This window comes from Megalopta genalis, chromosome 5 (assembly GCF_051020955.1).
Source record: "Megalopta genalis isolate 19385.01 chromosome 5, iyMegGena1_principal, whole genome shotgun sequence".
Lineage (NCBI taxonomy): Eukaryota > Metazoa > Arthropoda > Insecta > Hymenoptera > Halictidae > Megalopta > Megalopta genalis.
This window is the reverse complement of record NC_135017.1, coordinates 24,430,252-24,457,351: the sequence shown is the minus strand read 5'-3', so window position 1 is coordinate 24,457,351 and position 27,100 is coordinate 24,430,252. Positions and strand designations below refer to the sequence as shown.

The 27,100-nt window shown below is 38.2% G+C and overlaps 1 protein-coding gene and 1 non-coding gene across 4 annotated transcripts in view; one reads left to right on the top strand and one right to left on the bottom strand.

Annotated features, from left to right (window-relative positions):
• The window catches only part of LOC117224000 (prolyl 4-hydroxylase subunit alpha-1), a 537,488-nt gene that overhangs the window by 241,313 nt on the left and 269,075 nt on the right, over positions 1 to 27,100 (bottom strand). For all 3 annotated transcript variants that reach the window (XM_076521749.1, XM_033476652.2, XM_076521748.1), the window contains one exon: positions 25,162 to 25,217. The gene's annotated coding sequence lies outside the window, so the exon portion shown is untranslated. The remainder of the gene's footprint in view (positions 1 to 25,161; positions 25,218 to 27,100) is intronic.
• On the top strand, positions 6,352 to 6,458 carry LOC117224013 (U6 spliceosomal RNA). Its single transcript, XR_004491087.1, has one exon. It is a non-coding gene; the product is annotated as a U6 spliceosomal RNA (small nuclear RNA).

Sequence of the window (27,100 nt, the reverse complement as noted above, 5' to 3'; positions counted from 1 at the left end):
TCGCCGCCATTCCGCGGCGGTTCACGCGCTCTAACCCGTATTCTGATTTTCCAACGGGCTCTAACAGCAGCATCTTCCTGCTGCTCGTTCCGACGTTTCTCTCCTTTCCTACCGTCTCTTCTTTTTTCCTTCGCGTTCGCTCTCTGTCCACGCCGGTTAATTATCTTATCGCCGCGTTATCGCGTTCAAGACACTTTTTTGCCGACGTTGGCAACGCCCCGCTTTGAAACTCGCAGTACAGTTTCTCCTGATTCTAATTGGACCGTAAACAGACTGTAATTATTTCGAACAGCTCGCACTTTCGTCAGATGGGCCGAACATTATCTTGAAACGGTCATTGTTCGTATTTTTAAGGTTGTTTGTTTTCTAGGAAATTAAAGCAGATGATAGCGCACTTCGTGCACGGTTTCACAGCGTTATCATCGATTTTTGTTACAATGAAAAGTGTTATTGTGGATAATTATTCTAGATAATTCTATTATTATTCTAAATAATTCTGTTATTCTAGATAACGTAAGGAACTTCCAAAAATTTAGCTAATATCAACAGTAAATATTTCTCCCTCAACAAACAACTCATTTATATACATATATTCTTAATTACAAGCATCAACTTGGAACGGTCTTTTGAGTGTAAGATATGTTTTTCATTATTACATCTGTTAATTTATATATATATTTTGTGATCTTATTTTAATTTATATAATTGTGTACCTTAATTTATAGATTCGTATACCTTAATCTATGTAATTGTATACCTTAATTTAAATAATCGTATACCTTAATTTAAATAATCGTATACCTTAATTTATATAATTGTATACTCTAATTTATATAATCGTATATAATATAAACGATGAATGTGAATATGAATGAACGTGAGAAAAAATTAAAATACCTAACAGTATTTGTGTGAATGGATTTATAAAGGACAACGTTAAAAAATATGACTAACATTTTTACATCCACTTACTACTTTTTTATTGTGTTATTTGTACCGCTGTTTCAAAGAAAGGATACTTATCTGTTGTAAAAAATTCTATGAAAGAACGATACGAAGAATTGATACGAAACCATGCGAGTAAGGTTAGAGAGGTACTTTTGGAGCAGCGTGTACGCTGGACTGCGCCCCGGGGTTCCCGTTGCCGTTACTTCTCTAATTTCTGTCATTATTATTCTCCAATTTCAGCCATTATCGTCTTCCAATTTCCCATCAGTGCTCCCATTATCGTCACTTCCATGTTCGGCGACGCCGTTATTGCTTTAAACACCAATACTTCCGGTAGATAAACTCGGCGAAACGGAAGGGGCGGGGGGTGGGGCGGAGGGGAGAAAAAGGGGCGCAGGAAATTGAAACGAATTCGACGAGGGCGAAGCTCGTGATCGTTAATTAGTAACTGTTCGGTCTGAGAAGCGGTATCGATGCGAACGCGCGTTGGCCGAATCGAACTTTATCGATACCGCAACTTTTTTTCAATACCGCCGACTGGAATTTTCCGCCGACAGAATCGATGCTTTACGGAGAGTCGGAACGAAAATTATACGAGCCAAAGGGGAGGTGCAAAATCAATTCAGCCATTTTTCTACGGAAAAAAAGAGTTGTCTAACCTGATCGCTGTCGACGTTCTCCTTTTTTATTCGGCTCCGAGCTGTTCGGAGCAGTTCGACCAAAACTGAATAAACATGAGGCGGCTAAAAATTCTTTGATATTGTCGAGCGTTTCGTTTGCGGCACGAGTATTAAGCGAATTCCTGCGAGAACACAAAAGAGGATTCGCAAGTTGAACGTACACCGACCACTTAATCAAAAACTGTACAACAGGTGGTCCGCGTGCATGACGATGTTTTATCAATGAATCTCTGGCTCCGTCAAAACTTTGTCGATTAACATTGGAACGAAACATGGCGCGGCGCTTATTATAGCCATGTCGCCGTGTCGGGACGTTTGCCGATGAAATTTTGAACAGCACTTTGCAGACTCATTCCGCGGTTTCTTTGTGTTAAGCAGCACACTCTAGTCAATTTCATTCTTACCAAATATGTACACTGCTGTTCGCAAATGTTTGATCGACCTGTTCGATAAACCATCGACTCTTTTCATATTTCCTCCTCTTCCTCCTCCTCCTGCTCTTCCTCGATTCCACCCTTTATTTGCCCGAGTTTTATTACTTTTTACTGGAGCAAATGTTTCGAGTGCTTAATGGCTTTACATTTAATTTAACACTCCAACGATGTGCAACGACTCCAAAAGGTATTCGGATAATTTTAAAACGCGGTTCCATTTTTTTAATGAGATTGGACCAAATGACTTGATCTTTTTGGAGATGCTAGAGGGATTAGTTCACTGAACAATGACCGAAGTGACTTTTTTATTTTCCTTCCTTCCTTTTATTTTCCCTAAATTATCCTTCGACTTGTAAACAATAATGGACAATTTGGGAAGAGAAGATACGATTATCCGAGCCACGGTGCTTATTTTTATAGTTATCGATTGTCAACAATTATAAAAACGAGGTGCAAGGCTTGAATAATCGTATCTTCACTGCCGAAATCGTCCATTTCTGAGCTGAAGGAAAATCAGGGAGAATTTACTGTAACAGCGAAATCTAAACAAAAAAGATATCTCAGTCACTGCAGAACAAACCAATCATCTAAAACAAATTCGAGTCGTTCAGTCCAGTTTAAAAAATGTTACACGGTTTCGAAAGGTGTCCGAATACTTTCCGGAGCCACTGCAGCTACAATTTTCGATATGAAATTTGATCGCGATATAAATCGCGATCGTACGAGATAAAATACAAACTTTATTTGCGCTGCCTTTTAGAGTAAAATGAATTATCCTTTAAAACAAAATTGATTTCGTTTGCCCACCACTTTAAATCGAAATAGCTTTTATTTACCCCGCCGGGTTGAATAAAGTTAATTTAATCGCTGATCCATTTCGAATGAAATTAATTTATCTATTCCGTGCTCTCCACTGAAATTCGCTTGATTAACTATCTGCAAAAAAAAAAGAAAAGAAAAAGCGAAACTTATTTACCACACAATTAGCGAATTAGGATGATGGAACGTTCGCATGACCCAGATATCGGCAATCGATCGAACAGATTTTTCGCGGGGCAAACGATTCTCGATTAAACATGGATTATACAGCGTTTCCCGAATAAATGCATCGGTAGATTCGGCGCGTGTATTGTTCGAGTGTGCGCGCAGGACCGTGAACATAACCGCGGTTACGTTAGAAACATTCTATCCGCGTCAAAATGTTGCTCGGCCGGCTATGTAAACCGCGATAAGCGGCCGTGTAAACTCCGCGCATGTAAATCGCAATACGCGATTGTGTAAATTAATCGCGAATAATGCGAGTGACGCACGCATATTCGTGCAAGTGTATCCTGGCATGATTACGTCATTATGCCGCCGGGTTATTACACTACCCCGCGGAACAATCGTCCACGTACCATGTATTGTCAACGATCCCGATATTGTTAATAATGTCTCCTTTCGCTCCGCCCCTCTCTCTCTCTCCCTCCCTCTCTCTCTCTCTCTCTCTCGCTCTCTCTCTCTCTCTGTTTCTCTCTCTGCTGCATTGTTCGTTGAACACACACCCCCATTGACTCGGAACAAGCACCATCGAGCGTTAATCCGCGTTGTTGAGCGGCACCGATCTCTAAACACGATCTGTGTTAATCGAGATCGGCGCGCTCGAGATCTGTTGACACGACGGAATTTCGATGCTGCGTAGTGTAGAAAACAAATATTTTTCATCGTTCCCCGTGTCAAATCGATCGTGCCCGACCGGCGGGTATTTGTTTTTCGAAAATTGCGATCGCTAACCGTGCGACCGTCACGCCGGCGCGCGCGACGTACAGACTCAGAGCCGCGACCACGCTATGAAAGTTTATGCAAACACACATTTGCGTGGCCGGGATTGCTTGCGCGCAATCTGACGCGCTGCCGATTCGATTTCGGCACGATAACTTAGAAGTACGCGCGAATCAAGTTCATTGAACTAGCATGAAATTCGTTAAGCTCGAGTAAAATTCGCTAGACTGTTATCAAATCCGTTGAACCAGAATCAAATTCATTTTAAACTAAAATCGAATACGTTGAACTAAGATCAAATCCGTTAAATCAGAATGAAATGCGTTAAGCTAGAATCGAATTCACTAAACGAAAATAAAATTGATTAAACTAAAATCAAATGCATGAAACTCAAGTAAAATTCGATAAACCAGAATAAAATGCACTAAATCGGAATAAAATTCACTAAACTGGAATCAAATTCTTAAATTTTACAAGACTAGAATTAAATTGCATTAAATTAGAATAAATAAACCAGAATAAAATTCATTAAGTTTCCAATAAAAATTCACTAAACCGAAATAAAATTCGCTAAATTATTTGGTCGGAGCATACGAAATGTCGGCTTTTAAAAGAACGCTAAAAATATTCACAGCTTTTCTAGAAAAATGTTCATTTAATCGAAGCATGACCCAAAAGCCATTCTTAAAGAAGTTCTGGCCTTTCGAATGCATAAACTCTGCTTATAATAAAATTGCACGTATATCCGCGAGATTCATACATCCGCAAAATTAAAAATAAACGACAAAAATACAGGATTCTGAAAAATTTCTTTTTGGCTAAATACAATGACGCTGGCAAAATACAATGAGACTGTAAAGGAGATGATATCGCAAACGACAACGAAATAAGCAGGGGGACGAACGTTTTCCACGTAATAAAAATCGAAAATTTCATATACACTGAGCTAACAGAATAGATTACTTTTTTGTCGGTTAATAGGAAAAATCTGTGTCGATCAACTTCACGAATCGCTGTGTTCAAAGCTGTTTCGAGTTTCGCAGTGTAATTACCGGCCGCGAGATTGTTAATACACTCGGCATTCGTTGCACGGGACTCGGGGAAGTTCAATTTCCCTCGAGGTCTGGGAAAATTGACTCTGTTAGTAGCGGAAAACGTTTTCTTTCGCTGCAGCGATTCGATGAAGTAGATCCAATATTAACAATAAAGACGATTATTAAATCGGCATGATGCTAAATAATGCGCGCAGAATGTTCCTTCGTCGATGTCGCTTTACGCTTACACGAATCCTAGTGGCAATGCTCCATTCAAACCTGATCGATATATTTAGCCGAGTGATGGACTGTTCCACTGTCGGATGTTGAAATCGTTCCTTTTATTTCCCTTTCGCGCGGAGAGATTGATCGATCCGTCGAATTTGCCCTTTATCTTCTTGAAATACGAATTTAATCGGTCCACCGTTCGTCCCGTTACGACTGCTATTTTCTCTGTCCTTTCGCGAACAAAATTCCGATCCAACGAGACACGATTGTTGACGATTGCAATAGTCGTGCTGAAAACATTGGAATTCACAAGCGCCAAAAAAATAACGTTAATGTTTTTATTTATATATTATAACGAGGTCGAGCCCGGTAGAATATACAAATATATGAATAAATCGAACGACAAATAAAACAATAACAAAATTATATATAAAACTATAAATGAAGCTATAAATCACTGAAACTATGAAAAATTCTTAAGTTTAGTCGAAATGTGCTGGAAACACCAAAAATATTTGATACAATTTTATAACATTTTTCAGTAGTTAAAACAATCAACAAATCGCATACCACGTGATAGATTTGGACGAAAGAAGTAACTTTTATTTGAACACCTTTTCTCTATCCGGTACATATTACGAATTACAGCAATAAAAAGTAACCGAATATTTGGGGGTTGATTTTTACCCTTCGACGTGAATTTACGAAAGATAAGAAGATTGCGCGATACATATCTACATATGCTCTACATATCTCGAAAGTTTTAGAATTTTTTGAATTTCCGGGTCGGGGATCATCCCTTGTTAGTTACAGTGCCGGATTTTATCTTTAGCGATTTGCGCGGGTGCATCGTTTTGTATTTGAAATGTACTTGAGCGAAAGAGGATTCTGAAATTGGAAAACGGGATAATCGAGGTTTTGTCCAATATATTTATGTTGATGAAAAAGTAAAGATATTTATGTTGATAAAAAAAAGAAGTTTGTAATTTTGTTTCAGGTTACGTAGAAATATGTTACACTGTCTTCTTATTTCTCAAGAGAATAAATTACATATAATTTCATAAATTTCATACATTACATATATATTTCAAGATCTTTGTGGCAAATTAATTTATTTATTCACGTTACGCTCATTTCCAAAGCTTCCTTGCATCGTAAGTCTTTTAGGTCTTAATGCGCCGCTAGGTGGCGGCACTAGTACACTTTCTCGCTAGTGCTTGCACGACGTTCGATTAGTATATAAGCACCTGGCGACGATCATCAGTCGTACTTGCTTCGGCAGTACATATACTAAAATTGGAACGATACAGAGAAGATTAGCATGGCCCCTGCGCAAGGATGACACGCAAAATCGTGAAGCGTTCCACATTTTTTGCAATTTCTTTCGGTTCATGAAAAAATTATGTGTCTTCAAAAAAAAAAAAAAATATATATATATATATATATATATATATATATATATATATATAATATATATATATAATATAATCAATTTATCCAAGTGTGTTTATATTTGAGGATAGTATTTTTTAAATGTAATGTTTTTCTACTTAGATTGAATTCTTTATATGTATATAATTATAATGTATAATATTATATTATATATAATATTATAATATTATAATGTATAATATTATATTATATATAATATTATAATATTATAATGTATAATATTATATATATATATATATTATATATAATATTATATATATATATATATATTATTAGCGCCTCCTTTTCATAATCGCTATTAAAATATTGGATCGAAAAGACGGTTTTATTTGATAAAATTAACAATTTTATTACTAACATTTCCTTATTCGCTTAATATTAACATATACTGCATACATAATAAACGAAAAACGCAGGAAAAATCGAATACTTGTAAAAGTTAAAAATTCAAATTGCTGCTGCAGAGATTCAGCAAAGCAAGAAACGATGCATAATGGCACTTTGCACGTCGAACACCAATATCGCGGTTCTTTTCTAATCTTATTTTTATAACAATGTAAACACCTTTGTGTACGATCGGCCTAAAAATATTCTAAACATCTCGAAATTTCAGGATATGTTTTCGTTTTCGCTAAAATTACAATTTTCTCCGCGACGAGTGTACTCGTCAAACACGGCTAACCGGTTAATTAGAAAAATGTATATTTTACTAAAAACAGCGAGCATCTCTCGCGTCATTTCCGTTTTCATTAATCGCGCCGCGAAATGCTGAAACAAACGTGCGCGCTCGTTTCCAACTTGTCCGTCCACCGGGATGGGGGGGAGGGGGGTGGGGGGGGGGGGGGAAGCCCTCTGTAAAAAGCACGAGGAAAGAATGTCAAGCAATTTTCGAAATGGAATGCGAGCTGTTCCATTAGTTGTCTAACAAAATTAAAGCGAGCACCACGCCGGGCGGTTTATGTAAAAGTTTTCCCGGGGACGTATTATCCTGTCAAAGGGTTAAGCATCACCGAGTAAAAACTGTCGCGCGGTAACAAAGACACGGTTAGAAAACGCAGTTACCGTCGTGTCCATCTGGTATCGTCGCACGTGAATACTTCAACGGCGGCTAAATTATTCAATCTTTCTCTCGCCGGTAAAAGAGTTACGACCCGCGATCCGGTTGCGTGACGCGCCCTCGCCTGGCGCTTACACCCCCGCGGCACCGTGCTTTACAAAGAGAAACGAAGAGTTGGAACAGAGGAAAGAGGGAGAAACGTTTGAACGTCGTTTTATCATCTAACAAGCGCTCCCGGTGTTTCTATGTTCATTATCTCGTGATTATGACGTCCATTATCCAAGTTCCCATCGCTCATGCTAATTAGATCGTTTACGTCCGCCGTGCCGAGGATTAAGCACCCCTATCATAATTCATAAAAATTCATAGTAACTAAAGGGCGCAATTACCTTCTCTTGCCAATGCTATCTACCGACTGTGGACATTACGGATTTATGGTTCGCATAAACGTTGCAGCACCAGGGAACGTTTTTTTTGTTGGGTGCACATTGACTTTCGTTTTAGGCACTGCCAAATTTAAGAGATAACTCTGAGCAAGATATAAAATTTTTAATAAAATTAGTCATTAGTTTTTAATCATTTACAATATAGTAAACTATATAATAATTAACATCTAATTATTTACAATATTAAAGAAATTTATAATTAATTTTTAATTACGATATAATAAAATCGATGTAATATACGATGTAATATAAATATTTAATGATATGTGAATTATTTATTTTTTATGCTTAAACATTTATTATATTAGTGAGGTATACATGTAGTCATTTAATCGAATATATTAGACATTCAATTCAAACATCTGATAAAATAAAAATATTATGCATATAATATTTATAATTAATAATATTTATAATAATATATAATATATATATTTATAATAATCTTTATATTTAATAATATTTATAACCGCTCGAATCGATTTTTAAAAATTAAATGCTGCTATCGCTACGATGATGAAAAAGCTGATTTTTGAAAGGAGACATTTTGAAATTCGATTTTCTGTCAAGCTCGATACGTATTTCCGAGGGAAAATCTTTCTGCGAATGCACCGTAACTCGCAGTCGCACAATTTCCATTAAACGACTGCAGATACTTTTATACGCGAATCGATTCGTCTCGTCATCCCGGCGAGCGTATGCATGTAAGATGATTGAAATATGAATATTCCCCGGGATCTACCGCGATGAAACGATGCAGAATTCATTCGAAACTGTACGAGAACAAAATATGCATCTCCATTAAGAGAATGCATTGTGCGGCTGCTGCGCGTGCATCGCTGTAATCGCGGAAAAGATTTCCTTGCGAGAATGCGGTTTTCTTCGAATCATTCGTTTTATTCAAGCGAGCTGCAAGAAACGCCGCGCTTTCTCCGACAGAAATTTACATTTGTACATTAATTCTCTTTTTCCAGGATTGAGGCACTAACCGTAAATAAGAATTGGACAATCGTGTCCCGAGATCGATTAACTATGTTCTAAAATCGATTAAGTATCTTTTAAAATCGTAATTTATCACAGCCCACACTTTAAAAGTACTTTAAATCTATCGAAAATCTGTTATAATCTAAAATTTGTGTATTCAAAGTTTAATTAAAAATTCATAACAATTTAAATTTCCAATATAAATTCATAATAATTTAAAATTTATATTTAAAATTCTATTAAAAATTCACATTATAGTTCAAAATTCCAATATAAATTCTTTATGATGTAAAATTTATATTTAAATTTTTATTAAAAATTCGTTACAATTTAAACGTCTGATAACAATTCATGACAAATAAATTTAGTAGAAAATCGCAATTAATTTCTTTCTCCAGTGAAAAACGTTCATTTAAAATTTCATTACAATCATTTAAAATGGCTTTTAAACTCGATCACGTATCTTTCAAAAATTGATAAACTATTTTTCAAAATCGATCGACCACCTTTTACAATTAACTAACAATATTTCAAGTTTGATTAAAGACGGCCCCGTGTCTCGAGATATCGCAGAGTTTCGACAAGTTCCGGATCTCGTTATCGCGATCGTGATTCCCGGGGAGCCGCGGCATATTAATTAGATTCTTAGGATCGTTGTCCCGTTCAATTACGGGATCCTCCGACGTCGGCGGGCTGAATCGCGGCGGCTCGGCGTCGCGTCGCGTCGCGTCGCGACAAGTCGCGTGCACCAGCTAATCGTGGAAATCACGGAGAAAATTGGGAATAATTCATCAGGCCGCGTTGAAACACGCGGAGGAATAGTTCGGCCCCGCGTTTCTTGTCCGTCCCCGTTAATTCGAATGCATTGTTGACAACGGAACGACGCCGTGGCTCCCTCTCGCGGCCTATTGTAGATCGGGAGACCATTCCTATCTGCTTCGTCTTCTTGTTCGCATAGAATCTCGCTTTTGTTCTCGATACCTTGTGCTCCGTTACCGTGCGACGTGCTTCGCGATTTTTGCGCTCGGCATCTTCAGCTATTGCTGACGGAAATGGGTTTGAAATTCAATGAACAATGGTGCTTTATAATGGAATATGCAATGCGCATCCGTTATATTTCTGGAGCAGTGCTTAATGTCCGTATTCAAATCCTTTGTTCTCTTCATTCGTTGTTCGATCATCAATGTTGTTATTCGAGTGTACGTAGTTGTATTTTATAGTATTTAAATGTGTTGTTGTGTTTTATAATTCTATTTGTTGCACTCAAACGCCGTTCTATTGGTCTATGTTAAAAATGTCTTCTTACGTGGCACGAAGGCATGATTTATTATGAATGTATTTTTATTTTTATTTTATTTTAGTGTTTGCCTACAAAATATAACCTATTTTAATTTATATTATAAAACCTATTTTAACAATTGGTTCCACGTAAAAATTAAAAAAATTTTGCAATAAAGATTAAGTTTAATAGATATTTATAGAAATATTTTAACAAATATTTATACAAATATTTTAATAGATATTATACAAATATTTTTACAGATATTATACAAATATTTTAACAGATATTATACAAATATTTTTACAGATATTATACAAATATTTTAATAGATATTTTACAAATATTTTTACAGATATTATACAAATATTTTAACAGACATTATACAAATATTTTAATAGATATTACACAAATATTTTTACAGATGTTATACAAATATTTTAACAGATATTATACAAATATTTTAACAGATATTATACAAATATTTTAATAGATATTATACAAATATTTTTACAGATATTATACAAATATTTTAACAGACATTATACAAATATTTTAACAGATATTATACAAATATTTTAACAGATATTTATACAAATATTTTAACAGGTATTATACAAATATTTTAACAGATATTATACAAATATTTTAACAGATATTATACAAATATTTTAACAGATATTTATACAAATATTTTAACAGGTATTATACAAATATTTTAACAGATATTATACAAATATTTTAACAGATATTATACAAATATTTTAACAGATATTACACAAATATTTTAACAGATATACAAATATTTTAACAGATATTATACAAGTTGGAAATTATTTGCCACTGTTTCTCCTTATTTTTCCGTTGTTCCTAAACATCTCGATACGACTTTAAAAAAGAAATCAGGATTAGGGTCAATTTTGACCTTATTTCAATTATAATTCTACTTTAATAGAACCCATCAAATAGAATCCACTGTTTAACAATCAGTTCCACATAAAAATGAAAACCTTTCAGAAATGTTCGAGCTTAACAGACATTTTTACAGAAATATTTTAACAAATATCAATACAATGTTAAAAATTATTCGCCACTGTTTCTCCCTGTATTTCCTTTGTTCTCTTTAACATCTCTTTCGTGTCTTTAAAAGAGGTTCCAGATTGATTTTATCGAGGTTCTGCTGCGAGAAAAGTGACCAAACGTTGCCAGCGTTCCCAGCAAACAGCGAATCTTCGAGCCCGGAGGCCGTTTCAATTAAAAGAACCAAGCGAGCCGCGAAAGTATGCGGAACCCAGGTAGCCAGTCGCACCGGTAACTCCGCACTCCCGCACGAGTATCCTCGTCGAATCGCTCGCTGAAATTGCGCACGGTTGAATTATGACTGGCCGGATCAAAGGGATGAACAATGGGGACGAGTGGGCGCGCCCTCGACAACGACATAACCGTGAAACGTCCAACAAAATCGCGAGAGATCAGACCCCGGGCGATTCGGTCTCGCCCTCGGGGCTCGGCTACCGATTCTATTATCCTTACAAAATTTCCCGACCAAACAACTCGAGCACCCAACGGTGCTGCGATTACCGACATCAGTTGTAATCTGATTGTCGATTTTCCTTCGGAACAATGTTGTTCGATCCTCCCTTTGAGCCACAGTCGTTAATCCAGAAGACTTCCGCGTATTCAGAAATATTTGCCCTTTCTCGGACCATTTAATTTCAGACAATAGCAGTAGATGCCTTTGTTACTGGACTGTATGTTTTTGGAGTGCAGTTTATGTCGGAAATGCAATAAAATCCACGGTCTAGCCGGTGTACACCAGCCCACGAAGTTGAAGCAGTAAATCGTGATTAGACTGCGGATTTAATGCATCTATGGCAGGTTCGAATAGTCGCAATTTAATCCTTTGCGCTCGAAGCCATTTAACTGTAAATCGAAAATCATTTTTCTGACTTATAGCATTTCCATTTTATATGACGAAGTGCATTTTATAAATATGAAATTGAACTTTATGGCGACTCGTACAACAGTTACACTTTCAACAATTTTTTAAATCTAAGCTTTGTTGATACCAAAATAATCTTGAAACGTAATATAACAATTTTAGCGGTGCCTCAGAGTCACCACTCGAGTGCAAAGGGATAAAATAGTGAAAAATCTAAAAGAATTTAAAAATGTCGATGTGTGTGTGTGTGTGAGTGTGCACTATTTCGGCTTTATTAATATTATTAGGCACGTTCTATTTAATTTCTACTGCTTGCAATTCATGCGAACAATTTTTATTTCGCATAAAAATCCGCGGTCTAATCGTGACCGAGAGATTAGCGAACTTTGAACCCGTGTCACTTCGAGTAGGAACATTCTAAAATAATCTGCCTGTGCTCGTTCTAAAGGGTGAGATCTCCGCTTTCACGACTTTCGGTGTAGATTCTTCAAGAATGAAAGGGTTCTTCAAAATTGTTCATTATTCTCGAATTGTAATCGAATAAATATTCACCTAAAATAATTATACGAATGAACTCTTTTTAATCGGATAATTTTTCATAAGCTTATTCATAAGCATTACAGAAAATTCTGCGAAGTATCAAACGATTGAAATAATTTTTCTGGCATTTGAAAAACTTTTACGCGTTCAATTTGAACAAATAAATAATCAATTGAATTAAAGGGTTCTTCAAAATTGTGCATTATTCTCGAATTGTCTCGAATAAATATTCAGCCAAAATAATTATTCGAATGAACTCTTTTTAATCGGATAATTTTTCATAAACTTATTCATAAGCATTACAGAAAATTCTGCGAAGTATCAAACGATTGAAACAAATTTTCTGGCATTTGAAAAACTTTCACGCGTTCAATTTGAACAAATAAATAATCAATTGAATATAAATAAAAAACTGTATATAATCTTATAGGATAAACGTACAGTTAATTATGCTTGAAAATACGCAGAAGGGCACAGTAATTGGCCAGCGGACAGTAACTGTCCCCACTGTTCTAGCGTAGTGACAGGAAAAGCGTCGGAAATTCCGTCGGCCGGTTCTCGGCCGCGAATTTCCTCGTTATCGTCTCGAAGTGGCGTGGAAACTTGGCCGGCGGCGGTGTCGGCGGCTTCGTCGGCCTCGACCCCGGTTGAACCGAGAGGAACGCACGCGCCGAGGTTCCGATAAGGGTCGTTGAATTGTTCCGAAGTTCGCGGCCGGTTGTTCGATATTGTTAATTTACGCGGAGGCGTTCGTCCGCGTCTTTGGCTCGCGTTTGAAGCGGCTGATATCGCCGAACCTCGTACCAGACATCAGAAGCCGTTAAACGTCGCGGGCTCGGCGGCCGTGCATTAATACGAACCATCGCGAGGCATCGTAGATAGTATAGATTGTTGCGCGGCATAGTTCTCCCCCGCCCCCGCCGCCATTATTGAATGTCGGAACTTCCTGCAACACCGGCGAATATACATAATCGTAAACTAGTATCGTGCGTGGACCGCATACTATCTCATGTCGTTCAATATCGTGGCGGACCGACACGTGGAAGACCCAACTTCGCATCGTCCCGGAAACCCCCGCCGCGAATTTCTCTGTTGCCGACTTCTGCCGGGTGCGCATACTTCCCCGGTATTGCCGGATTGTTGCACACGGCCCTACAGAATTGCGTGGTATCATTTTTCCGCGATGCTCTTCAGAAGCGCGGTCTCACAATTTTGCGGCTGAATTTGCGAGCACGAAGGGCGCCTGGAAATTTCGAGGCGCGCGCGGATACCGAGCTTCGATCGACTATCGAGACGAAATGTATGTATTTATTTTTATAGAGTATTTAATGCGAATTTCTCATATGCGTTGGGTTCGTAGGTATATCGGATTACGTTATATTGTTGTTTATGACCTAACCCGTTCTACGGTTTTATCGTGCATTGTCAGTGTCATATTTTGCCGAGAAGAATTTTTTCGGAATTCCGTATTTTTGTCATTTAGTTCGAGTTTCGTGCGAGTATGCACTCTGCGGATATTCGTGTAATTGTTTTATATGAACGTGGACATGTTTAGAATGATATAAACTATATATAAAATAATATGAAAATATTTGAAAACAGTATTTATACATTTTATATGAGCATAAACTTGTTTAGAATGATACAAACTATATATAAAATAATACAAGCTTCTTTGAAAATGGTGTTTATACATTTTATATGAACGTAAACTTGTTTAGAATGATACAAACTATATATAAAATAATACAAGCTTCTTTGAAAATGGTATTTATACATTTTATATGAACATAAACTTGTTTAGAATAATATGAACTATATATAAAATAAAATAAACTTCTTAGAAAATGGTATTTATACATTTTATATGAACGTAAACTTGTTTAGAACAATATAAACTATATATAAAATAAAATAAACTTCTTAGAAAATGGTATTTATACATTTTATATGAACATTAACTTGTTTAGAACAATATAAACTATATATAAAATAATAAAAACTTCTTTAAAAATGTAATTCATATATTAAAAACTCGTTGGTATCGAAAGTGCATCGAGGCAAATAGGTCATATTTCAATTAAATAAATGTGAAATAAATTATTTCGAATATTTATTATTACGTTCTCGATTCAACTAAAATTTGTCCAGGTCCGCTTTCTGGATACACCTCGTATTCGGTCCAAATTTCGGTTATTTAGCGACGAATGCCGGACAAAGCTCGTTTAAACACGATAATTAACGTTATTTTCATTATTCGCGTTCGAACAATATGAAAGGAACACATTCCTGAGGAAACAAGTAACATTTCAATGATTTATAGAGAACCGAATGAACACGCGCGACGCTGTCCGATCGCATTCCGACATTAACGATTAAAATCGCTGCAAAACAATCCGCGGAACCGCGGCCGACTCACCGGCGTGCCAGTTTGATAACATTATCATGCCGTCCCTCGCGCCATTCTTTCGCGCGCGTTTCATCCGGTAATTGGATTGCCGTGCAACCAACTGAAAACAATAAAAAAAGAGAGAGAGAGAAGAAAAAAGAAACGGACGAAGAAGAACGCGGAGGGGACAACGCGGGAATTGTATCACATGAAAATACAAAGAGAAGCTCGAACTTCCGGAAGAATAAGCCGTGCATTTCACATTACAAACGACATAATTTCCCACGAAAGCGGAAACGGGAACGAACCACGGAGAGCGGGGTAACGAGATTTGGTATGGCCGAACGAATGAAAGTGGATGATGGTAAAGTCGCGTAATTTGCTATCAGTATGAAAAAGAAACGGGAGAAAAACGGCTCGAAAATGGGCCGCAGGCCCGGCTAACTTGCGCTCCCCGCATTTCATTTGTCGCGCGCGATACGCGACTTCGGTGTATCATGGAAAGATTAATTAATTAAACCGGACCGGTGGAAACGAAAAAACAATTTTTCGTCGCGGATCGTTGCGCAGACGAAAGAAAAATAGACACGGGAACGCCGCTGCTGATTCGCGGCGAGCGACTCCGCGGATGATCGCGCTTCTCGGCGTTCAAAAAACGGAAGGATGGAGCGAAATACGTTGTGCATAAATATAGTAGCCGGAATTTCTCGTTCTATAACCTCGCGGTTATGTATCGAAACAATTTCTCGATCCTCTGTTCCGGAAATTCAAAAGATTTCGATACTTTGTTGCGCAATTTTTTAAGGGATGGAACTCAACCCCCAAATATTCGGCTACTTCTTATTTTGTTGCTGTAATTCGCGAATTGTACGATAAATGTATTTAACAACTAAATGTTCATGAGTTGATAAAATTTATAAAAAAAAAGCTAGGATGAGATACCCTATTATAAAAATAATATTAAAGTTAATGATTAAATGCGAATCAGTAAAATGAAATAATTAAAATTTTTCAAAATATTCTTGTTAGAGGAAAATGTCGTCAAACAAAAGTTACTTCTTTTGTTCGAATCTATCTTGTGGTATATTTCTTTTTTGTCAGATTTGCAGAAAAGAAGCAACTTTCGTTCGTTTCTCCTATTGACTGTACGTGTATCGCCTACTTTGCATGCGACAGAATCAATTTTGCCGAATAAACGAATGGTTTGTTTTTTATTTACGAATCCCCGATGCAACTGTCACACAATGCAAATGCAGTCGACGAACAAAGCATTGACAGCGTCGTCTAGTGAACACCTCGAGGGAGAACAAGCAGTCGATTCGAGCATCTCGAGCCGCAGAAACCGAGACGAACCGAAGGTAGCCGAGCCAAGGATCGCAAGAACGAACGAGCACGTGCGAATTCCCGTAAGTAAACGCCCGTGGCGGTAAGTGAAAGAGAGAGAAACGGGCGAATTGAGTTCAAATAATCAGGCACCGTCGCGAATAAACCGGGGGCGGTTCTCTCCCAGGGCGAGGCGGTCGGTTGAAATGCAAGAGCGGAAATATTCGCGAAAAAGGCGCGGGACCGACCGTTGAACGAGTGCCGTCCGATTTGTCAAAGTTTTTCCAATCGGTCGTGCATTGCTTTTTATTTGGACGGACACCCGTTAAATCGCGAGATCGCCGATCGCGGAACGGATCGTGTGCCGGCCGGAGGAAATGAAAAATTAAAAATTACTCGCGACCCCGTTTATATCTGGCTACGGTTATCGCGTTGTCCGAACACGCGATTATTCGATAAACACACGGCCCGGCGGTGATCCGCCAATCGGAGTCCGATCGCCGGCTCGGATCTCGTTCCGTAAAATTGCACGCTTATAAAAGTGCCGCCCGGTCGTGTCGTAATTCCGCGTTCCCGATGAATATTCGGATTAACGAACTAGCGGGCAAACGCGGCGGTTTTTTCTTTCGAAATTTCGCGCTGTTATTTTCTGCGAACGTATTACTATGTTTACCGTTAACGCTAGATTTGCGGCACGTGTCGAATGCGTGGTTTGCGAACAAATCATGGCGCTAATTCAAATTTGTAATGAAAATTATTGTGCATATTGCAAAATCGGTAATTCATACTGTACATTAATTCTTCAAAGAATATGTTCACATATCTGTTTGCCTAACTCTTACATGTGCAGTGGCTCACGAAACTGATCGCACATCATTTAGAACCTAATTATTTTTAAAAATTGTACCAAATGATTTACAATATTTTTTTCGTGGTGATAGAGAGACTAGTTTATTGAACAATGCCTGCAATTTTTCTTTATTAAGCGTCAATTACTTGGAATGCAGAAACAAAGTAAGATACTCGCGTTTTTTCAACTTTTCTATCTGAGCCTGTTACGAAAATTTAACAAATGGAAAATTAGTTGAAATTAGTTAACGTATAGAAAGATGTAAGAATGACCTGCTTCGGTTGAAATTCGCGAAAGAATTCTTCTTAACAACTCACAATCTTCCCGCTATTTTATATTTCACCTATTCATTTTTCTCACGAATGCATCAAATCCAATTATTATTATTAATTATATACTATGTCAAGAATCAAGAACAAAACTTCTGATAATATTTAATAATATGTTTGATAATATCGTATAACCGAATATTTAAATACGTTCGAATTAAATTAATCTTAATCATAAGGAAAATACGTGTCACTTTTCACCCCGTCTATTTAACGGGTGTCCCAAGAAATAGGTATACAAGAAACGCCCGCGAACCTAGTATCAAGTATGCGATCGGACAATTCGCATAATGCATCGACGAGAATAAACATTAGAGCCGTGTAGTAAGATTTTCTGATCCGTCGACTATACTTCGGCGATTTCGTAGTTCGAAAAAATTAGTCTTCGCAGTTTGCCGTGTCGGAGACAGTGGAGCGTTCCTGTCGGCAAAATATTTGCAGGTGCATCGGACGATTATACTGGACAGCAGTGCGTGCTTATCGCTCCAAGACGAGCGTGTTAGATAATTTATACCGGAACAGTCGGCGAACGGGACAAACTACTTTATCAGGAGACGAGTGGACGGGCTCTCTTCATTTGCATCAGAATCGGCGTAACTATAACTACACGTGATTTTGTAGATCGTAACGGACACGCTTAGCCGGAACCGGCGGTGCTGTAAATTTTGAAGCAGGGTTACCAATCGCCGCGATCGCTGAACAACCAGCCCGAAACAAGATCCTCGTGATTTCGTGGAATCGTTACAACCTCGAGAATTATGTTTCTCGCGGAAGGAAGACCGCAACTGCGAACTTTGTCGCGAACTAAATTCGTTCGACGGAGGAGAACACAATTGCGTTGCTTAAATCAGAAACAATATACAAGTCGAAAAAGCAAATTTGTTGATAACGAGGGATGAATTAAAAGTTCTGTGAAATGCAATAATATATAAAAATGTTACAACACTTTTTTTTTTACATAAGCCACCTTCAAGCTTCTATTTAAAATGAGGAATCAAATAAGATATTGAATTAAATATGATTTAATGATATCGAATCAACTTAGCAGAAAATATAATTTCACCTCTTTTTCTTCGAACGGCTCAATTATTACAGAAATTTTCCCTTGCTTCATAATAATACTAAGCACACATTATTCAGATATTGGGGACATTTATCATAATTATATCTTTACGCGAAATAAAAATTGCAAGAAGCAGATGCAGAAAATTCCTTCCACCATGAATAATTTCAGTGAGCTGTCAATAAATAATATACAGATATTTTTAAATGCTTTCGATCTTGCTGATGTTTTAAATTTGATGCTCATTTTTGCTCATTCTCGTCATAAATGCATAAAATCCACGGTCTAATCGTGGGCGAATTCCTAAAAAGTTCTGAATCCCTAAAAAGTTTTAAATTTCGCTTAAACGCAACGAGAGGTATAAATCATTTCCAGGCTCTCATCTTCACGCTGCCCGATTAAAGGGTTGAAATCTCCGAAATCGTTATTAAAATCCACAGTTCCATTACATCCGGTTCTTCCAACCCCTATTGAATCTCACCGCGCGGGCCTCGACTTCTATATTTCTTCGTTCCGTGGGAAACCTACACTCCTCTATTTGCCCAGAAATTTATCAATCCGCTATCGATCTTCCTTTATTTTACAAACCCGCGGCAAAGTTCTCGTTCCCGATGCCTCCGCCTTTCATCTCTGACTCCCATAATTCCTCCCCTTTTTATCGCGATAAATTGCTGCCGATAAATCCACGTTTCATTATACAACGGCCTGATAAATTAGCATAAGAATATCCTATCGAAGTACGAGAGGTGTACAATTCTCGGCGAAAATTCCCGGACTACAATTACGCCGGTTCGCCAAAAAAGATCCGGTCGTATGCTCCGAGAATTGAATGCGAAAACGTCATTAAATCAAGCTCCGCGGAATATAAATATACCGAATTTTATTTCGGATCATCTTGTCTCGTATTCGTTCGCGATATCCGTTCTCGTGCGTTGCATCGTCTTCGTGTCATGCGCAAAAATGGCGGCACTTCGCTGGCAGAGTTGCGCAGAATTACAATTGAATTATTCGACGAATTATAATTGCGGAATAATTCAATTACATTACGACACAGTCGCATTGTAATTCGAAATTCAGATCGCCGTTAATTTCAGGATCGCCAATTACGTATTGGGATAATTAGATTACATTGATTATGAACTACGATGGAATTGAATTGAAATTAAGTATTAAAAGATAATGAATTAATATAAATAAAAATTTAAAAAATATAAAAAGTGAGTGTACAGTAAATTCTCACTAATTCGCGCTCAGATTCTGCAGAAAAATGTACAGTTAGGGAAATGGAGATGCGATTGTGCGAGCCTTGCGGCTAGTTTTTATAGTTAACGATTGTCAACATCTATAAAAACGAGCCACAAGGCTCGAATAATCGTATCCCCTCTTCCCAAATTGCCCATTTTCGTGCATTTTGTATTTCAATTACATCACGTTTCAGCTGCTTTGTATTTCAATTACATTACCTTTCAGTTGCATTACACAACACGTGATGCAATTACACTCGCGATTAAAATGATCAGCAATTAAATGAACTGCCGAAAGGTTTGAATTAAATAATCGAATCGCAACGTAGTCGAATTACTACGTAATTGAAACAGGATGCGATTAAATTGCGAAATTCTGTTACAATGTAATTGAATTGGCAGAACTCTGGACCAAGGCAAATCGTCCGCTTCCGACTTAAAAATACGTCGATCCTATCGAAAAATGATGGAACGGCGCTGTTCTTCGGAATTATGCTGAATCGGGTTTAATACCATTATCGAAAGGGGTCGATTCGCCTTGACAGTATCTCGCTATCGTTTCGGGCGAGCGCGATGCTTGCGGAAATACCGGAATCGAAATGAAAAATTAAAGTCCGAGCGAAACAGAGCGCCAGCTAAGCGTTCGGGGGACAGTTATCTACAGCCCTGCCATGCTCGAATTCCATTTAACCGAATGGACTTCGCGTTCCTTAAAAATTTGTTATTGTACGTTTCTAATCCGGCCGATGTTTCGCGAGAGAATAATACGGGAGCATGTTTTGGCCGTGCACGGGATTTCCTCGAAATTTATTTCGCCGAGCACGATGTCAATTCGAGCGAATGGACTTCCTGTTCCCGAAAAATTTCTTATCGGACCTTCTAATCGGATTAATGTTTCGTGGAATAATCATAGAGAACGAGTGTTCGCCGTGCACAGGATCCTCTGGAAATTTATTTCGCAGACCACGAGGTTTCGTTCCGGCGAATGGACGCCGTGTTTCTCATACAACTTTGTCGCTGGACGTTCTCATCCTTCCGACGTTAGCAGCGTGTAGTCCCAATCAATTTTAACGTTCCAGACATCCAGCCTCTCGCGGATCTCTCAGTTTATAGACGCGATCCATTAGATCGAATAAATGGAGTGGGTGCTTCGACCGACAAATATTTTGCGGAGCTTCACTTTTTCGCTGGCGACTAAGGGCCTTATTTAATGCCAACTTGGTTAAGTTGTCTACCCAGGACAGGTTCCGTTTCTCGGCGTATTTCTCTTCATTTTTGTCTGGTTTCCTTTCTTTTTTTTATCTTATATTAGTTCTTCCACCGTCGCATTCAATAACGTTCTCGTTCGTTTTCTGCATGTACTCCCCGTACGTTCTCGACTTTGCACGTACACAGGGTTACGTATTTCCTTAACTTTTCCACATATTTTTTCCGGCACTTCTGTTAATTTTATAGCAAAACGCTCCGAGCGGAAGTTTATCGGCTTCCTGTCGACTACACGATAAAAACGTGGAGTTTCTAAAAATTATTATTCTTTCAATGAAAAATCGAGGACACGATATTACCGTAATCCTCTCGGCGCGAACTATAATAATATGAAACGAAATGAATGGAAGAATGAATGAATGAATGAAATGAATGAAAAGGATTATCCAATGCTATTTTAAAGAACGACTCGACTTTTTATCGAGAAGATGATAATTCTATTAGCAAATAGGAAACCGATAACTATTTATTCGAAACATTCTTTTGTCAGATTAACGAAAATTAAGGAAACACCTTGCACGAAGCACTGTGCCAGCTAAAATAAATAAATATTTCGCGAGGGATCGATACAGAAGAATTTTGCTGCGAATGTTCCCGACATTTGTTTAGCGAAGCAAAACGAAACGATGATAATGGCTAATGACTCGGGCGTTTAGACTGTTTTTAGCGGATGACTGGAAATGGCCGCGCAGTGGCATTTCCCGCGACGGATCTGCGAGGAGGGAAGAAAATACGATCGATTTAACCAGCGCACTTCAAAGGAGAGCGGACTCGAAAGAGGACCGTTTGTCTCTGAGCAGCCCGTTTCTTTGCTTTTAGTAACGCGATGCTCGGATTCGAATTAGCGGGAATCCTTGGATCAAGAGCGAAAGAAGAGACACGCAAATGGACGTCATAAAGGTAGCCCGGCAGCTTTGTAGACCCGGCACCGAAAGGAAAAGGCATAAGCCGTTTGAATATTTCCTTCTTTGGGATTCTACGCTAAGACTGGCGGCGATCTTTCGGATTAACAAAAAAAGGTCATTCCTTTTCTTCGTCGCATCAAACGCATCGGATCCTCTCGTTCTCGCTCCTCTTGTCGTGCTCGGCGTTACGGCTAAGTTTTTAACTCGATAACAACCCGTTAATTTCTTCCACGATTTTTCTAAAGAGGAAAGGAATTCGTGAATCCTTGAGAAACTTGTTTCAAATTCTTTCGCGTGGGAAGTCGCTGAACTCTTGGGCAAGAGTTACCAGTGGAAATTGGAAACGTTACGCCTCGCGATAAATATAAGGACGCGCTTAATTTAATGCAATTTATTTAATTTACTCAACGTAAACGGGCCAGATATTCTTTGAATTTTTCTACAGAAATTCGATATAATAATAATAATAATAGTAGCAATAATTAGACAGCGAATTTTATTCATTTATGATAAAAACAGGTACGAGCAATTTAATAAAGAACAGTTGAAATTAATAGAGAAATAATTTAATTTATATCCGCCACCTATTCTTTGCAACTGATGCAGAATATTTTTATTTTAATTTAATTTAATTTTTATATCTAGTGGAAATAATGAAATAAAATTAAAAATTAGAACAATATGATTACAACGTACGGAGCAAACACAAATTAATCATCCTAGTTTCCGATAACATTACATAGTTGATTTTTAAATTTGTTCTTTTTTCAAATCGAATCATCAGTGATTACGCTAGTGACATACTTATTGATTCAAAAGTAGCAATTCTAGCCGCCACTTAGGCGCTGCGTAGACCGTGAACCATCGAACGAATAAAGAATCGAGTATAACTCGTACGGCGAACAAAAGGTGAATACCGAACGAGGATAGACGGCGTCGAAAGGTGAAATCGATCGGGTTCCGAGGTGATTTCGTCTTGTTGCCGCGGCGCGCGGACCTTCGAGTCGGACTGCCGCGTGCGAACTTTATGGCAACGCGTATAAACGGCGTGAAAAGCGGCGCCAGATTCACCGCCGAGATTGCTCAATTTATACGAAAACGTACCTTTTCGCGTGCGCCACGAAATATTCAGCGCATTGTTCTGACCGACACGCAGCGATCATTTGTTCCCGATAGATACATTACTGGACACCGGATTTCACCGAAAATAGTCGATTTTTATAAAAAATGATAGAATCTAGTGTTTTTTTATAATTTATCGATTTATTTCTTACATATTACTTTTTGGAATTATTCTAAAAAAGAATTCATCTAATTATTCTAAGAAAGAATTCTTCGAATTATTCTAAGAGAGAATTCTTCGAATTATTCGAATATAGAATTCTTCGAATTACTTGAATAAGGAATTCTTCGAATTATTTGAATAAAGAATTCTTTGAATTATTCGAATAAAGAATTCTTCGAATTACTCGAATAAAGAATTCTTCGAATTACTTGAATAAGGAATTCTTCGAATTATTTGAATAAAGAATTTTTTGAATTATTTGAATAAAGAATTCTTCGAATTACTCGAATAAAGAATTCTTCGAATTACTCGAATAAAGGATCATTCAAATAAAGAATTACTCGAATAAATAGACAGAATAATGTATAACGAATACTGAATTACCTTACCAAAATATTCGACTAAAAAGAATTTATTCGAATATAATTATCTTGGCTATATATTTAATTGAAATAATCCGAACAATGCCGACCTTTAACGCGTACTCGCTGAATATTCAAAGCCTCAAACGATAAAATTGTATTACTTATATTCGATTTCTTTTTTGCACGCAGAATCGCCCCGATAGTACCACGTCTGTTGGGACACCCTGTACATTCGACCGATGTACTGCAAAATGAGCAAATAAAAACATAAATAATTACAATGGGGAAAAAACTGTACACAGAGGGAACAAAGTAGCTTCGTTAGTCAGGTTCGTTAGCTAACTGGTTAAAGATTTGCACGGTATATTAAAATGTTTAACGAACCGTTAACAATCCTCCGTTTACGTAATTTATTCCGAAGGTTAGCGCAATGCGCAACGAAAATTCGATTTTCCGCGGAGATGTTCCGGGCGTGCCGTTAAGTGGCGAACTTCTCAATCCAATAAATTTTCGCAGCCGTATTATTCGGCGTGCTGGCGGTCGGACGCGCCCGCAAAACCGTCGGCGTTAAAACGCCGAGCGTTTTCGCGCACTCAATCATTCTTCGGGACGCGCGCGGCGCGGCGTCCTCTTTCCGGGCCATCGAAACCCAATAAAGGGAAAAGAGGAGAGTTCATCAGCACGAGTGGAAAGTTCGTTACCGGACGATAACCATATTCGAATCCATCCTAAACACCGGGCTATCCGTGCACGAACCGCTCCGAAAACGGTTCGGAACGGCGCGGGAACCGGTCCTCGGGCGCGAAATGAACAAACGATACGGTTACCGTCCACTAACGAGAGGATTTTCGTCGACCAGGGGGGAGAAACAGTTGCCTACGTTCCCCGGAATTAACCGCGGTAATCGTCGTCACGGAGACCGTCGGGAGAACATTTCCATAGCGCTCGGAACCCCGGATATCTCGTCGCCGGGCGATCATTTCACCGAAAGTGTTAAAGAACAAAAATTTAATGAAAACACCGTTCGAAACAATTTTTGCCCTCGTCAAAAGTTCCTGCACGTTTAATGGACCCGTAAAAATTCGCGTCGCGAGATTGCTCGAATTTCCGTCGAAGTATTCTCATTAAATTTCTGCGCCCGGTTTGCGGCGGCATTCGCATTTTTTCTGCTCTTCGACCGAGTACAGAGAAGCACTCGGTTCCGTCGCGCGAACGCGCCCGCCTTTGAACTTCTATCGGAGCGGACACGTCGAACGGAAATTTCTATCAAATTTCAGTGGGTGCGCAAAGGTGCGATAGCTTGCGACGAGCCTTACGAGTTCGGGAATTTTTGACGATTGTTCGGTACGCGACATACCTGTCTCTCGTTTGTTGCTGCGCGGTGACACCTGCGCGCGTAGAGGCTCCGGGACACTGTGAAACAGAAATATCATCGAGTTATTAATTTCTCCGTCGATGTTCGTCGATTTAATGGACGTCATGCGAGTAATTACAATCGAATCGTTTTTATAAATACCACGTCGACGAATATACCGGGTCGACTGACGCGTCTCGGCTATATTACTTTTCATTTTATTTCCCGCTCATCGACTTCGCGACGGAACAAATTTTGTTTAATTGTAAAACGCGGCAGCCGTGCGCGACAGAATTTAATGAAACATTTGTCGTCCGCCGGGGGATGATTATTTTACAGAGCTGTAATTGCGCCTCGTTAAAAAGCAAAATGATCTCGATTCTCGTTCCGGAAAAATTTGATTCGAAGCAATTAAAGAAATCACGCTCTGACGTTTCCGTTTGTGCGTGTACGTGCCGCGCCAGAGGGACGAGGAATCGTGACATTTTCATGCTCGATCGTCGTATTAGCTCGTTGAACAGCGAATGGCCGAGGGAACCGCGACGTTGAAGCGGCGAGGCTCGCAAGAAACGGGACTTAATTACTTCATCCTGCCGGTAAATTCAACGGTAACACAATTACGAATTCACCGCCACGGGATATATCTTTCTTCCCTCGAAAATTCTCTCGTTAGCCGCGCAGAGGGCCAACGGTATATACATACAAGTCGCTTTTGCTCGTTTTGCCCGGCGCGGATGTTGAATCTGTAGCCGGAGGGTCGTTATCCGGCCGTGGCCATCGGGGGCAACATTTATCCGAGGACTAACTGACTAATTTTATTAATCTCGAGCATCGAGCATCGCTCCAGAAAAAAGCCAGACCGGCTCTTCACCCCTCTGTTCACAATCCCGACGTTTTCCTACTTGCTCTAGCCACTTCTCCCTCTTTCTTTCTTTCTTTCTTCCTCAGTCTCTCTCTCTCTCTCTCTCTCTCTCTCTCTCTTTCTCTGTCTCGAGACCGAAGTTAGACTCCTAATTAGACAATTTTGCGCGGTTACTAACTTGCTAACGATGCTTTTCCAATTTAGGAAAAATTATTTTAAGCAGTCAGCTTCATGTTTCGTTACACAAATTATACGTTTACGAATTACGGTGAGATTAATACGAATTTAACAAGCTAGTAGGGTTGGTGGTCATCAATTGTTTTGGTACTTCTAATTATCCAATTTTATGTATTATTTGAATCAACTTATATTCGGAGATATTACTTGAAGAATTTATTCGAAGAGTTGTGTTCAAATAAAATTTTATTCGAAGAATTGGTTCGAAAGATTAGCCCAATAAAATTGAATTCGAAATGTTGTTCGAATAAAATTGGATTCGGAATGTTGTTCGAATAGAATTGTATTCGAAATGTTCGAATAAAATTGTATTCGAAATGTTGTTCGAATAAAATTGTATTCAAAAGATGTATTCGAATAAAATTGTATTCGAAATGTTGTTCGAATAAAATTGTATTCAAAAGATGTATTCGAATAAAATTGTATTCGAAATGTTGTTCGAATAAAATTGTATTCAAAAGATGTATTCGAATAAAATTGTATTCGAAATGTTGTTCGAATAAAATTGTATTCGAAATGTTCTTCGAATAAAATTGTATTCGAAAGATGTATTCGAATAGAATTGTATTCGCGAAATGTTGTTCGAATAAAAGTGTATTTAAAATGTATTCGAAATGTTATTTGAATAAAATTTTATTAGAATAATGTCAAACTCGACGATCCACCATTCGCTGCATCTTCTACATAACTTGAATTAGTCTGCTTCGTGTTTCGATAAAGAAATTTGGGCAAATTAGGGTTCGAGAAATATTGTTTGCCAGCTCCGCGTCCCAATCAAGAAATTACACAGCAGAGGAACACGCTAAAGCGCGACTAACATTAACTGAATAAATTAGTAATGTC